Consider the following 16,608-nt stretch of genomic DNA (forward strand, 5'->3'; position numbering starts at 1 on the left):
TCGATATTAGTAAGCGAAAGTCCGAAACTACGATGATTTCGAACAAGAAAAGTAAAAGTGCTACCGAAGGTGTCGGAAACGTAAAGATGAGTGGCACGGGTGGTTCTAAATTTGCGTGTTATAATTTCGGGCAAACGGGACATAAGTCTCGTGAGTGTCCGTCGGGTAAGGTCACATGTTTTAAGTGCCGGAAGGAGGGACACCGGAATTCGGAGTGTCCCGAGTGGAATAGAGACGGAGCGCGAAAGTCTAACGACATTTGATTCATGTACTATTCGATTTTAGTACTATCGTTATGTGGGTGATTTTTGGGTAATAAATGGGTTTATCCATGTGATGTGGTGACTAGCTAGGTTGAGTTAGTCCATTGCGGTTTGATTAGCCATGTTGAGTTAATCAATTGGATGTTAGGGGTTTGACCAAGTAAGGTTGACCAAGTGAGTTTGACTAACCGGGTCGGGTTAATCATTTGTTGTTAGGATGTTGACTAACCGGGTCGGGTTAATCAATTAAATGTTAGGTGTTGACCAGGACGGGTTGACCAAGGGAATTTGACTAACCAAGTTGGGTTAATCAATTGTCATTAGGGGTTTGACCAAGTAGGGTTGACCAAGTGAGTTTGACTAATCGGGTCGGGTTAATCATTTGTTGTTAGTAAGTTTGACTAACCAGGTCGGGTTAATCATTTGTTGTTAGTGAGTTTAACTAACCGGGTCGGGCTAATCGTTTTGGTGTTGGAGGCTTAACCAAGTCGGGTGTAACCGTGAGATGATTAGAGGGTTACTTGCACTGCTCTCCTTTATGCGTTAGCTTAGAAAAGGTATGCCGATCGAGAAGGCATTTTGCGTTAACCACATAGATGTACGAGCAGAGTCACGGGAGTTAACTAGTTTTGAAGTGTGTTGATAACCGTGCTGATAATTACGACGGTGTGCGGGAGGGTGTAAGTCTTGATGTTACCAAGCGTCTCCTTAGTGATGAGTTGAAAGGTAAATAGGCTAGATGTGCGGCCTAGGCAGATAGTGAAAAGCAGGTGTCACTAGAAAGTTGTAGGCATTGAGCCGTAATGTTCGTTGGTTTTGTTTGACTTTGAGTAGTCAAGAGACGTTGACACCGAGGATGGACCCCATAAGGGCCGAGCTATTGAGACGCGGTGGTAGTAATGGGAGTTGCATAACACGGCGTCAAGTGCCTCCGAATACCTGCTAGTGGAATGCTTCACTCCGGTGGTGTGATTACTTTGTACTTGTATGCCGATGAGAAACCCAAAGGTACGTTAATGGTTTATTGTGATGATTAGCAGGTGTTAACGTTTGACCAATTCAAAAGGTCGAGGTTCGAGTGCCTTGTAGTAAGTCCGCGGAAGATTTTTGAGTATGACCAACGTTGATACCGGTAATGTGTGTTGTGGAATGTTAAAATTCCACGGGATGTTATCATCTTGACAGTGAAAGTGTGGTGATTTAAAACCCTAAGTGGGGAAGTGTGTACCAGGAGGGTACGGTGTTGCCTCGATTTAGTACGCATGTTTGAGGAATTTGCCGGAAGTCGTCCCGTTTTGGGAGAAAACTAGGGACGTAAAGTGTGGTTTTTCGACTGTCTCGTGTAGAGATATGTTAGTGTAGAGCGCGTTCGAGAGTGAGTTCTTTAGATTACTGCGAACTTGTACGTGCGAGAAGTGTTAAGATCATTCTTAAGGGACGATCGAAACGAAGTTCGTCGGGTAATGGTGGACGGGTTATGGAGATTGTGGAGTGCGCCAAGGAGTCATGAAGGATGGTGATGTGTTTGGAACATTGTGTGAGGAGAAAGTGAAATCGTTAGGATGCAATGGTGGCATCGGAGAGGTGTAGAGTTGTGTGAGAACTCGAGGAATTGAGAAAGGCGTACTTTTTGGGCTGTGATGGGGCTAAGATCATGAGGACGTGATCCAATTTAAGTGGGGGAGAGTTGTAAGACCCTTTTTCATTTCCCGTTAAGTGGGACGCCGTCCAACTTCTGGGACGCCGTCCAGCAGTGAAGGACTGGACGCCGTCCAATATTCGGGACGCCGTCCAGATGTACTGACGGGCCAGTTGTTTTATTTTGTTTTAAATATGGGCATTTTGGTAATTTCACTTGGGTGTCAGTTTGGAGCACTTAAAACTGATCTAGATCCCATTTTTGGATCACATTTCATCCACATAAACACTCTCATCCATTTCTAGAGAGAGAAGGAGTTTAGAGAGAGAGAGCTTGATTTGGAGAAGAAGGAGTTGGATTCTCACCAAAGCTCGGGTTTTAAAGTTGTTCATCTCGCTCCTAGCTACGTTTTGGTTGTTGTGGTAATATCTAACTCCGAATTTCATTGCTTGATTTGATATTCAAAGAGGGTTTGAACTTAAATTATTGTTAAACCCATTTAAACTCATGAAGTGAGTTTAGTGATGCTAGTAATCGGGTTTTATGTTGTCGTTGGTGGATTTTGGGGTTGATTGATGTTTTGGTCAAGTTCAAGACTTGTAATCGAATTAATCACTAGGTTTAGTGACTTTGGATGTGTTGAAACACATTTGGGTGTATTTTGGTTGACTAATTTTGAAATGGGTCAAAATTAGTGTTTGGTGTCATTTGGGTAAGATAAGTGCTTAACACTTAAGATTTGGGTAAAATCTGCTGTTAGAACATAATCACTAGTTGATTGTGATTATGGGTGTTTTGGGCGAGATTTGACTTAGTCAAATGGAGGTATGTGCAATTGGGTCAATATTGCACTTATGGTGTATTGGGCATAAGCTAGAGTGTTTAGCTTATTTTTTTGTGAATTATCTAGGTGACTCACATTTGGACGATTAGGAGCTCAAGCGGGAGTTGCCTCTCTTGTAATCGAGGTGAGTGGAATATTTATACATGTATATATGTAGTTTATTTACTCGTACGCGATGTGGGTCTTGGTGCCACATCGTGAGTATTGGTGTTATGTCACAGGCCGGTGACTTATTGTTAGTATAGGCGGTGAGAACTATAGGTCGGTAGTATCTCGATAGGTGTTACACAAGTCGGTGACACCTTACGGTGATTCACAAGCCGGTGACACCTCATGGTGGTTCACAGGTCGGTGACCCATAAGTATTAGTGGGCGATTCACAGGTCGGTGACACCCCTTGGTGATTAACAGGTCGGTGACACCTTATGATGAGTCACAGGCCGGTGACATCATACGAGTGAGACTCGACGTTATTGGTCGACTATAGGCCGGTAGTACCAAGGCGAGGGAATAGTTAGTACGGTTATGCCTTGTTTATGTTTAGTTCATAATTGCGGTGAGTTTTATACTAACGTTGTTGCTAGTTGTATTTTGGTGTTTCTAGCTCGTTTATGCATTTGTTTGCAAGGTAATTGTGTGTGTGGATGCGCGTAAGTAAACTATATATGTATATGTATAAGTATTGCATTCACTAAGCATTAGCTTACCCTCTCGTTGTTTACATTTTTAGGTTCGGAAGCGGATTTGGCAAGGGTATGCTCGGGATTTAGATGATTTCCCCTTTTGATTTGGATTCGGCCAAGGATTTGGGTAGTTTATCCCCAAACATCATGCTCGTAGTTTTGTTTGGAACTTAAACTCTTTTGGGTCGAAATTGCTACTTTAACGTAATTTGCGTCATTGTGGGCCCGGTGTAAATCTCTTAATTTTAATTATTATAATGTATTGTGAAAGTGTTTTCGTGTAAAAGTGTCGGGAAGCGGGTTTTCCGCCCGCGTAACTTTGACAAACTGATCAGAATCTTTTAGTTCATTGGGACACCGTCCATCTCTTAAGAACTGGACGCCGTCTAGATAACTGGACGCCGTCCAGATGAACTGTCACAGAAATTTTTTTAAAGGCGTGTTTTTGGAATAACAAAGTTGGGTCATTACATATATGCATATGTATAATTATTGCACTCACTAAGCATTAGCTTACCCCTCTCGTTGTTTATCTTTTTAGATGCAGGTGCGGAGAAAGGGAAAGGGGTTGTTGGGCACTAGTTTCCCTTGTTGGATGCTTGTTAAAGGTTTTTGAAGTCGACCTAGTGTTTTGGGTAGTTTAGCCCCAAACCATGCTCAAGTATCGTTTGGATTAAAACTATCATTTTTTACGGGTCGAATTTGTATTACATTTGTTTAAGGTCCTTTGTGCCGTTTGTAAACATTAAACTTGTGATATTGTTTAAATGGGTTGTATGGAACGTTTTACGTTATGTAACCGTTTAATTGGGCGTTAATGGTTTATTAATTTAAAAAAAAAAAAATTGTCGTGTTGAATACGGGTTGGTTGTTTCAAGTGGTATCAGAGCATGGTCTAAGGGATTTAGGCAACTTGAGATAGGTGCCTAGACTTAGACTTTATTGTGTGTGCGCTTTATGCAGGACTTGTAGGACTTCTGGTCGGATCGGGAATTGTTAGTGCTTAGGTTTATGTGATCTAACCTTGCGCTAATTGTTTTGTGATGTGGTTGTAATCATCAAGCGAGATAGACGTTGTACTAACAAGTTAATGCGATGTACGATGAGTATTGAGCAAGATGGGATGGTGTGATATATGTGTCGTTTCTTTTTGTTTCGTTGTTTAACCTATTCCGTTTTATAGAATGAAGACAAGAAACGGACCCGATACCGAAAATGGGGGCACGAGTGAGGACCCCGAGTTCACGGCCAAGGTTGAGGCCATTTTGAAAAAGCAACACACGGCTTTTCTTGAGGACGTTAGAAAGATGTTCTTGGACTCGATTGACGAGCAATTAGTTGATCTTGTTAAAGAACAAATTAAGGCCGTTCTTCAAGAAGACAACGTTGGAAGGCGACTTTTTCTATAAGAATTTCAAAGATGCTCAACCTCCTACTTTTGAGGGCGGACGGGACCCACTTAAGAGTGCCCGTTGGATCTCCGATATGGAGGGGGCTTTTCGTACTTGTGAATGCCCTCTCGACAAGAAGACGAGGTATGGTTGTAGCATGTTGAGAGGTGATGCCAAGTTGTGGTGGGATGCGAAAATCCAACTTTACGGTGAAGAAAAATGTATGGAATTCACGTGGGATGAATTCAAGGTGGAATTTTTCAAGGAATACCGAACGTCGGCCGATCTTTCAAGGCTTAAAGACGAGTTGCATACTTTGAGGCAAGGGTCAATGGACTTGAACACTCTTAAGTCCACTTTCTTGGAAAAGACCCAATTTTGCCCGGAGTATGTCGGTTATGATCAAATGTTGAAGGAAGACTTTTACCGAACCTTGAATGATAGTTATCAAGAGAAGATTAGTGTGAACGTGGTGAAAAGTTTTGATTAGTTGTTCGATATGGCCAAAGGTTTTGAGTCGCTCGTCTTGAGGAAAAGTGGCTTTACTTTTGGCAAAAGGAAGTTTGAATCTACTAGTCATTCGAACAAGAAGAGTAAGGGTGCGAGTGAGAGTGTTAGTAGTGTGAAGAAGGGCGTCTCCGGTGGTCACGTGGTCACTTGCTACAATTGTGGGCTGATGTGTGCAGGGGTGTATACTAAATACTATTATTGTTTATTACGAAATACGACGAAATTACACAAGTTTTATTTATTTATTTATTTATGGGATATACCTAAACCTTGCTACAACACTATAGGCAGTGTACCTAATCATAGAGTAGTGTAGTTTTTAGTAAGTCCGGTTCGTTCCACAGGGAGCTAGCTAAGTTTAACGCTATATTTTTAACTATATTTATATAAAATATATATAATTATATATAGGTAGTAATATTATAAAAGGGGGGTTTTACCGTTTAATGACCGGTTTATCGATTTTATATTTTAAGCGTAAAGATAAATGACAATAATTAAAATGCGTAAAATAAATAACAATAATTAAATGACGAAATATAAAATTGCGAATAATAAAATGACAGTAAATGAAAGTACGATGAGAAATACAATAAAAGAATTATGCTATTTAAACTTCCGTAATCATGATGTTTGACGTTTTGATTTTAATTTATTACTCTGGGTTAATTCTCCTTTGTCCTAGATTATTTGATACCTATCTAGTTTTTGTCCATAATAGTCCATCGGTCATAATTATAAAATGCTCGTCAAATTAACCTTATTCCCGAAGTCAAATATTCCAACTAATTAGGGATTCGAACTGTAACAAGGTTTTAATACTTTGTTTAATGATTACACCAGGTTATCGACTGCGTATAATCCAAGGTTTTAATACTTTGTTAACAATTACACCAATTACCCTTGAATGTAATCCACCCCTGTTTTAATGAGACATGAATATTAATTTACCCACTTGATCAGAATGAATAATCAATTACCCAACCCGAATAATTAATTAAATGATCGTAAAAGATGTCGTATAAACGTCACTAAATAGGACATACATAATCATTTTAATAATTATTAGATTAACTAATTTGAAGATATGTTCGACAGGTTCCAATGAGTTGTCATTCAATTAGACAATACCCCCTACCTATTAATAGTCAATAGTCCAATGTTCACAAGTGTCGGTCTTTTGTCCAAACCTTAATTATGGTACAAAATCCAATAACCCCATCTTAATATTTAGTCTAACATCACGATTACTTCGGCTCAAATAAGTATAATAATAACTTAGTTACGATACATTAATTTAAAAAGGAAGAACATAGGTTACAGTGATTATTTATCGCGTAGCGTTACACGGACAGAACTCCGACTTTAAAACCCGTAAAACATTTCTTACAATAACCCAAATTATTATTAAACTTAAATTAAACTTAATATTAAATATATATATATATATATATATATATATATATATATATATATATATATATATATATATATATATATATATATATATATATATATAGATTGATCAGAGAGATAGATAGAAAAAGTGTGTTTGATCGAGCAGAATTCGTTGCGTTTTATAGGCCCACTCGATCACTGTGTAACTCCACGAGTGTGGAGGTTTTGTTCCTCACAGCTCCGCGAGTGCGGAGCTCTGGATTCCAGCTCATTGATCAAATCCAAAACGTGAGCTGCGTATAATTATAATATATAATAATATATATAATTAATTATATATTATATTATATTCTTGTGCATAGTTGACTTGTAATTTTTGGTCCGTTGCGTCGCGCGCTGAAAGTTGGTTCATGTCTCGGTTCCGGATTTTCGAATCCCTTTTTGTATAATTTAATATCTTGTACTTTGCGGTTTGTGGCTTGTATTCTTGTAATTTCTAGACGTTTCTCATCAATAAATTGAACCACTTGGATTGTACTTTGTACTTTTTAGCTTTTTGGTCATTTGCGTCTTCAATTCGTCGTTTTCTTCTTTTGTCTTCGCACTTATTTATTTAAACGATTATTACATAAAAATAGAACAATAGTAACTAAAAGCTTTACATATTGGAAGGATATTGATACTAAATATATGTTCATTTAGAGCACTATCAAATATCCCCACACTTGAACGTTGCTTGTCCTCAAGCAATACAGAACTTGAAATTAAATCACACTTCACTCGAATCACTTTTTTTATTCTCACACTTTGTACAACAGTGATTTTAATACGGCGGTATAAACAATGATAGTAACGATGTGGTTTACAGTCCCACATGACTTATAAAAATTTAGATCCTTTAAGGAAATTGTATCTTTATGAAAACATTTGATCTTTTAAAAATTCAAGCTAGATTTTACCCTAGACAAGTTTTTCGGAATAACCCTTCACCGGTGTTTGCAAAAATGTTTTTGTGGGTTTTGTGGGTTTCAGATTTGAAAATTTTATTCAAAACTTGCGGTTTTGTGTCACCTACTTGCTAACCTTGTATTAGGAATGCAACACGTCCAGTATACTTGCTCCGTATATTACCTTTTGGTAAACTACCGTCCGGTTGTAAAGGAAAGCGATGAACAAGCAACTGTTAAGGCAATGTCCCATGACATGCAAATAATTATGGTCAAAAACATGTCGGATGCAATTACTATCCTTTGTAGGAGCAATAGCAAAGATCACCCTGTAGTTTTTCGGTCTGGCACAAGGTCCTGTCTCCGACCATGCTATGGAACCACCGTTCTTACGGTTGACACCCGATTTGGTTCAGGTGACCTAATGAATTCCAGGTGAATTCCTAGGATTTTACGTTCAATGGTAATGAACGCATTGAAAATAGGTTTTCAGAAAAACAAATCGGTTTTAATTTAATCAAAATATTTTCTCGTTCAAGCTCGAGTTTAGATATCATTGAATTCCATGAGTTTGAATTCTTAATTTTTAAGGTCAATCTCAAGGATTGAGTAATATCAGGCTTAAAAGCTGATTTTTAATCTTTAAGGAGATTATCCTTTCTGGGGGTCTGATTCATTAGTCTTATCAAGCTAATTTGCACGGCGCCCTCCCCATTTTACGAGACAGATCCTCTCATGGTTAGGATAAGTCTGACCACTTGGTGACCCTGTTTGATGCTGAGGTCCGTGGATTTCCTGCTGATTTTAGAGATGACTTTTCTAGATTTTTCGTCAACCTACAGCTGGTCTGGACGACAACTTCTTGACCTAAATCAAGAAGCGCGTGTCTTTTTCGGAAGACTTTACTTCCTTTTAATGATGGATTGATTCATCGTGCAGATCCATCTTTCTTTCAAATATGTTACAGTAAATTAGGTAAAACTGATTTAAATCGTCCAAAACAAAAGTACCTGTAATAATCTTGTACAAACATATGTGATATGTGTTTTAAATAACTTGGTAAATTCTTCCCACACTTAGCTTTTATTTTGTTTCTTTCTTTGCCTTTTTATTCTCCTCTATTCCATTTTAAATGAATTCTAACATTTTGGGTTGTTTCTCCATTTATGTTCTCTCCGAGGTAACAATAATTTCGACATTAACACCTAGTTTTATCGTTCATAAATATGTATAAACATGATTTTGAATTCATTTAGTTGAAAATTTTTCAAATTTTCACAAAATTTGGCAATTAAATTAAGTGTAAACCCGAGAGAATTTATAACCCTTCTCCACACTTTAGATCATGCAATGCCCTCATTTGCATGAAATCGGACTATAATTATAAATTCATGAGGGTGATTAGTGTAGAAAATTGATTAAAAATACCCAGTTTGTAATTAATTAGGACGTCGAATGATAGATGGCGCGCCTCATCGTTCATTCCTTTTGTTGTAATTTCACATATGTTTTGTGTCTTATCGTCAAAATTAGTAGCTTTTGCTGAACTTTAATGTAAGTCTTTGAAAATGCGCTGTTTTACCCTGTTTTGTACATAAGATAAACTATAAACATATATATATATAATATATATATATATATATATATATATATATATATATATATATATATATATATATATATATATATATATATATATATATATATATATATATATATATATATATATATATATATATAAAACCTTTATTTATTAAAACAATTTAAATGAATAATATTTTTTAAAATTCTGTTTCCTTTTACTTTAGGTAGTTTCGGTATGTTTACCTAGTCCGTCCCTCGACAAAATTTAAAATTTGTCGTTTTTAAAGCGATTGTTTTAAAAGCAAAGATTTTTGGGTTTTTTTTTGTATACTTTAGATCAATAAAATTAAAAATAATGATAACAAAATTTTTCGCCCCGCCCTCGGGTAAACCAATTTCGGTTCCATGACCTAGTCTTCAACTTACGATAAATTTTAGAAATCATTTTTTAAACTTAATGAAATAAAGTAAATTTTTGTTTTTAAATTCACACAAAACTTAAATTTAAAATGCATATTAATTTCATACAAAACCTACAAAACAAAAATTCAGAATGGGGGAAAGAAAACTAGTTCTTTAGTGTCTGCTAGTGGAAAAGACCAATCGGATTCCATTCTCGGAACTACACAAGAACAGAACAAATAACTCTAGACAGCATTATTTCTTAGAACATTTGAATCTCCCCACACTTAGGTAGCTGTGGTTTTGAAATTGTGATTAACTTCATTGTCAATTTCTCTTGGACCATAATCAACTTGCATATCTGTGACTTTTGCTTTAAGCCATTGGTCGGATTCCTGTGTAATATTCACAAATTCAACTAGTTTCGCCTTTTCTTTAGGCGAAAGATTGGATACTAACCGGTTACATAACTTAAAGTTCCCCTTGGTTCTAGCATCGCGAATCCGTTTAATAAGTTTCTTCATTGAACTGTTAATAACGGAGTCATTTAATTTCGTATCAACAACGGGGTTCTTTGTTATCAAGTCATCATTAGGTGTTACTTCATTTTCCCCACACTTAGGCGTTTTATTATTGTTAAGCACTACCGTTGGAGTTGGTAAAACAACATGGTTCTTACCAGTCATTTTTGTTGGTTCAACGGTTTTGGTTGGTGGAGATTTAGCCTTTCGACTCACAAAGGTGATCGATTTTTTATCATTACTAAGTGTCATTCTACCCTCTCTTACATCAAATAACGCCCCGGTGGACGCTAAGAATGGTCGACCTAAAATTAGAGGAATGTTTGGGTCCTCTTCTATGTCAATGATAATAAATTCGACTAAAAAGATTAAATTACCAACTTGAATGGGTAGGTTGTCAGCAATTCCAACTGGGTGCTTAATGGTTTGATCAAAGAGTCGAACACTCATTTCCGTTGGACTTAACTCACCTACTCCTAATCTCTTATATAATGAAAGAGGCATAACACTCACACTTGCACCTAAATCTGCTAGTGCATCATACATGACACAATCACTAAGTAGACAAGGAACAATAAATTCACCCGGATCACCCAACCTGGGTGGAGGTTTTGGTGGAACTGTCTTCACTGGGTTTATCTTTACGGTTTTTGTTTCTTGTACTTTTTTATTCTTCTTCTTCTTTTCAGATGTATCACAAACTTTATTACATATTACTTGCTCATACTCAACTCATTTTCTTGGAAACGGGATGGGTGGTTTGTATGGTGTCACCACTGGCTTTACATACTCGGGTGGTGGTGGTGTTGTAACTTCTTCATTGTTACTCACATCTAAAACCTTCCCATCTTCTGATGCTGGGTTTTCAGAATTCGTTGATACCATATTAACATTCTCATTCCGAGGATTTACTTCAGTATTATTTGGTAGCTTTCCTTGTTCCCTCTCACTCATCATGCTAGCAAGAGTACCTACGTGTTTTTCTAGATTCAAAATAGAAGCTTGTTGAGTTCTTAATGACTGATCAAACCTCTCATTTGTTTGGGTTTGAGATGTAATAAATTGTGTTTGAGATTCCATTAGCTTTGCCATCATTTCTTCCAGATTTGGCTTTTTCTCTTCGGTTTGTTGTGGTGGTTTATACAAGCTAGGTCTTTGTTGATTGAAAGTGTTGTTTTGAGTTAGTTGGTTATTCAGACCTTGTTGGTTGTACGAGTTATTGTTGGGTCCATTTGGATTGTAAAGAATGTTTTGATTTCGATTAAAGTTTGGCCTTGGCGGTTGATAATTATTTTGATAATTATTTCCCGGCCTTTGGTTCATGTAGGAAACATTCTCACGTTGTTCCATCGTTTGCTCAATGTGACAATCTTTCGTTAAGTGTGGACCACCGCATTGCTCACAACTGATTCGTACTGCGTGAATATCTTTAGTCATCTTTTCCATTCGTCTTTCGAAAGCATCTATTTTTGCGGAAACAGAATCAAAGTCATGGCTAGAATCGGCTCTAGCCGCTTTAGATAAATGAAAGATATCTTTTTCTTGATGCCACTCATGTGAGTGGGATGTTGTGTTATCAATGATTTTGTGAGCTTCAGTTGCGGTTTTCTTCATAATGGAACCACCAGCTGCTATGTCGATGTCTTTTCGTGTAGTAATGTCGCATCCTTGGTAGAATATTTGCACTATTTGATAAGTGTCTAAACCATGTTGAGGACATCCTCTCAACAACTTTCCAAATCTTGTCCACGCCTCATATAGAGTTTCATTTGGCTTCTGTGTGAATGTAACAATTTCTCCTTGAAGTCTCACGTCTTTAGATGCCGGAAAGAATCTTTTAAGAAATTTCTCAACTAAAACATCCCATGTGTCAATCGCCCCTTCAGGTAACGATTCTAACCAATCTTTGGCTTCTCCCTTTAAAGTCCAGGGAAACAACATGAGATAGATCTGTTCATCCTCAACTTCTCTGATTTTGAATAGAGTACAGATCCTATTAAAGGTTCGAAGATGTTTGTTTGGATCTTCTTTTGGCATACCACTATATTGGCATTGATTAGTTACCATGTGTAGGATTTGTTCTTTGATTTCATAATCTGGCGCATTAATATCTGGCTTAATAATGGCGTGACCTTGGCCAGTGCGTGTGGCTCTCATTCGGTCTTCCATACTTAGAGGTTCTGTTACTTTCATAATTGAATTTGTTGAATCTGAATCACTAGAGGATTCTGATTTAATGGTTTCTTCCTCGACAATCTCTGGATGAGTAATTTGTGGTTCCGGAGGAATGATTAGTGGTTCAGGATCTCTGAATTGTCCTTGAATATTCTTCAAATTCTCAATTGTGAGGTCGGGTTCAAAAAATGGATTAACGAAAATTTGAATTGGAGTACTTGGTCGACTAGATGACGATTCTAAAGAAAAATCAACGGCGACAATGTTGGCTAGATGTCTTGATCGAGTTACAGGTGGTTAACGAATGAAAGGTGGTGAACGTTTTGCTCGGTGCATTCACTGAATATCCTATTAGTTATAAAGATAAAAATTATATAAGTTATCAAATTAATAGACTTTTCTGATTTTGCCCACGTTTCGAATAGCCAATAGATGCAGCAGGTAGCCAAGACCCTTTAAATCGGAAGCCCACAACTCGCCACTAACAAATCCAACTATTACTACGAACCAGAAAATTTGGATGTCTATCAATTTAACTGTCATACCCCGTCCAAAAATCTTCCTGAACGATCACAATAACATATGGTACCATTGCGATGAACTGACATCTATATGCCTTGAGTGACTCCAAGTAATATCTTTAAAATGAGCAAATGCACAGCGGAAGGTTTCTTTCATACCTGAGAATAAACATGCTTTAAAGTGTCAACCAAAAGGTTGGTGAGTTCATAGGTTTATCATAAAACAATAAAATTCATCATTTTGATAGACCACAAGATTTAAATCCTGCATGGTACAAATGGGCCCGAATCCTATACCCACCTGTAATGTACATGCGATATCTTTTAAATACAGTACACCTTTCTCGTGTACAAAATCATATTTCATAAATCTTAGTAACCGTACACATATCTCGTGCACAAAAACTAATACACATAACCTGTGTATAAAAATCATTCTCTCGATACATAACATTCTCATCAATTAGTGGCAATTATCATGTCCACATAATTCAATGGTGGCAATTATCATGTCCACATAATTCAATGGTGGCAATTATCATGTCCACATAATTCAATAATAATCCGCAGAACTTCTGTCTGCATAATAATTCATTCGAGGAATGTTTTGCTTGTGTCTATCTCGTCAAACATTTATAAAAGCATTTCATGTATTCGCAGTTCAAATATATTTCAAAAGCAGTCAATAAAGCAGTTGTAGAAACAGCGCAGGTATTTTCAGTCCCAAAAATGTAAAGAGTAAAAGGGAATCAAATGAACTCACCGTATTGTATTTTGTAGTAAAAATACATGTGACGACATTGAACAAATGTAGGGTTGGTCTCGGATTCACGAACCTATATTATTCTTATATTTATTAAAACATATACTTGTAATCGAACAAGTTTAGATATTATTATTAATTATTATTTCAGTAATTTGTATGTTTCATTGGTAACTATTTTAACTATATTTATGTTATATACTTTAGATAAATAATTAGTATTTATTATGAAAATATTAATGTTGTTATGCGATATGTTTTAAATATATTCTTATATAGCTATTTATTTGTTAAAATAATATCAATAATAATAAATAAAAATTTGTATCTTTTTATGATATAATAATAATACTAAAAGTAATTAGATTTAGTAATGATACTGCTATTAATAGTTTTGATAATACTAATAATAAAAGTAATGTTAGTAATAATAATAATTTAAATGAAAAGATAATAATGATAAGATAAAAATGTTAGTTTTCATAAAAATTAATATTTTAAATAATAATGGTACTTTTAATAAAAATGATGATTCTAATAGAAATTTTAATAATCATATAAATATTAATACTATATATTTTGATAATAATAATAATAATAATAATAATAATAATAATAATAATAATAATAATAATAATAATAATAATAATAATAATAATAATAATAATAATAATAATGATAATAAAATAATAATGATTAAAATAATGATAATTCTAATAATAATAATAATGTTAGTTTTAATGATAAAAATAATAATAACAACAATGACACTACCTTAAGAGTAATAAATAAGCTCCTCAAAAATAAAACTGCCACTGTCCAGGCTCGAACTCAAGACCTCTTGCTTACCGCTATCACCCCAAACCACTCATCCATTTCTGTCTTTCCGATCTAATACGAAACCCATTTGTATTTAACTATTATTTTCGGCCCAACTATATTTTGCAGTCCAAGTTTAATTGAATAAGCCCAAGATAAATGATATGCTCATGAGATAATTACCCAAGCCCTATTATCAAAACCCAATAAGTAAAACCCCATTTAGCGTCTGCAACACCTGGGTAATTATTGAAATCGTTTATCATAAGGATTTCATTATTCATCATCACATCTAGCTCATTTCTTTCTTCACTATCAACATACTCGTACATCCTAATCTTTATACATCCTTTTCTTCGTGTACAAGGACAAGAGTAACAATCATGTTACCACTTTATGAGGCCCACTTAGTGTCTAGATTAATTTAATTGTGGCAGCATAATAATCTAAAGGAACATTCACGTCCAAATTGTTTGTATTAAAAAGGTCCGCCACTTGCATTATATTAACATGGGTTGTGGGGTTGTTTGCAATGTAAGTGTCGGCCATATGGAAAAAGTTTAACACTCACATATAGTTTTCATTATAATATCATCCACAAGATATCTATTAATAATTGTAGTGGTTACTTGGTTTGCATACCGAAATAGTTTTAAAAAAAATGTTGCGGTGGTATAAAGAAAAAGCAATAGCAGCAGCAGGTTGCAGAACGCATAGCAATAGTATTGTATTGTGGCAGCTGCAGGTTGTATTTCAAGTGGCGGGTTGATTGGAAAACAATAACAATTACAGCAAACTATCATGGATATGATAGTATCATGGTTGCGATTCGATAATGATGTAGTAATAGTAACGAGGGAGTGGAAATATCAACTATCCTTTGAGTTGTGAGGTTTGTAGTTGTGTAAAAAAAAATAGGTGTATGTTTGAGCAACATGGCAGTGGTGGTTGATGTGGTGAGTTAAGATAACTAAGTGAGTTTGAAAGTGATGGTTCGTATGAGTTGAAGTGGTGGTTTAATATGATGAGATTGTGGCAGTTTCATCAAGATCGAAATAGAAGAAAGAGGGGAATATAAATAGGGTGAAGATGTTGGTGTATGGTAGTGGTTGTTTCTTGTTCGGTGGCTCGTTGCTCATGGTGAGCCGATTGTGGTGATTCGAAACAGTAAATAGAAGTAGTTTTAAGGTTCGTTTAGTGTTGGTGAAAGTGGTTCTTTGTGTTGGTGGTTACGGTGGTCTATGAAGAAAACAGAAAAATATGGTAGTGGTGTTAATTTGCAAGGTAGTGGATGGTGGTTAGGCGCGTGTGGTTCAAGGTAGATGATGGCTCAAGTTAAAGATCGTAGTTGATGATAGAAAGTTGTTTGTGAGAATTGAGATTACCTAACTACTTGAATGGATTGTAATGTTTATAATTGATCAGTATTATTGTGTAGTGGTTATAGGATGTGGACATAATTTGGAGCTGAAGGAACGAAACAAGAAGAAAAAAACATTGAACAATTTAAAGGCAGATTCTGATTTAACATTAATTGGTACGATCGGTGCTGTTACGCAACAGATTTTTGGGATGTAAACAAAATCACATAAAGCTTGATTGTTACTTAAAACAGATTCTAATCCTAATTCTATATATACGATTTTATATAAAGGATATATTAATAAATAATAATTATAATTATATTAATTAAAATATAAATACTAATAATAATAATAAAAGTAATATCACTAATTTTATTAACAATAATAACAATAGCTAACAATGATACTAATAAGATACTAATAATCATATTAATGTTAATTATTAAGTTTAATAATAAGAATGATAACAATAATATTATCTATATTACTAATAATAATATTAATATTATTAATGATAATAATAATAATAATAATAATAATAATATATTAATTCTTACATATCAAATTTCATAATTATGTATTATATATATAAACAATAATAACACTTATGTTAATATTTAATATTTACTTTAATAATAATAATGGAAGTAATAATAATAATATTAGTAAAGATATCAAATTAAATGTACAAAATTTCATATCTATATATATTTATTGAAAATAATAATATAACTCATACTGATATTAATATTAATATTAATAGCAACACTGAAAATAATAATAT

General features: G+C 35.1%; 1 non-coding gene across 1 annotated transcript; it reads left to right on the forward strand.

Annotated features, from left to right (window-relative positions):
* Positions 1–11,884: 11,884 nt before the first annotated feature.
* LOC139850905 (small nucleolar RNA R71) lies at positions 11,885–11,991 on the forward strand. The gene has a single exon (XR_011760281.1). It is a non-coding gene; the product is annotated as a small nucleolar RNA R71 (small nucleolar RNA).
* The last annotated feature ends 4,617 nt before the right edge of the window (positions 11,992–16,608 follow it).

This window comes from Rutidosis leptorrhynchoides, chromosome 5, assembly GCF_046630445.1.
Source record: "Rutidosis leptorrhynchoides isolate AG116_Rl617_1_P2 chromosome 5, CSIRO_AGI_Rlap_v1, whole genome shotgun sequence".
Taxonomy (NCBI): Eukaryota; Viridiplantae; Streptophyta; class Magnoliopsida; order Asterales; family Asteraceae; genus Rutidosis; species Rutidosis leptorrhynchoides.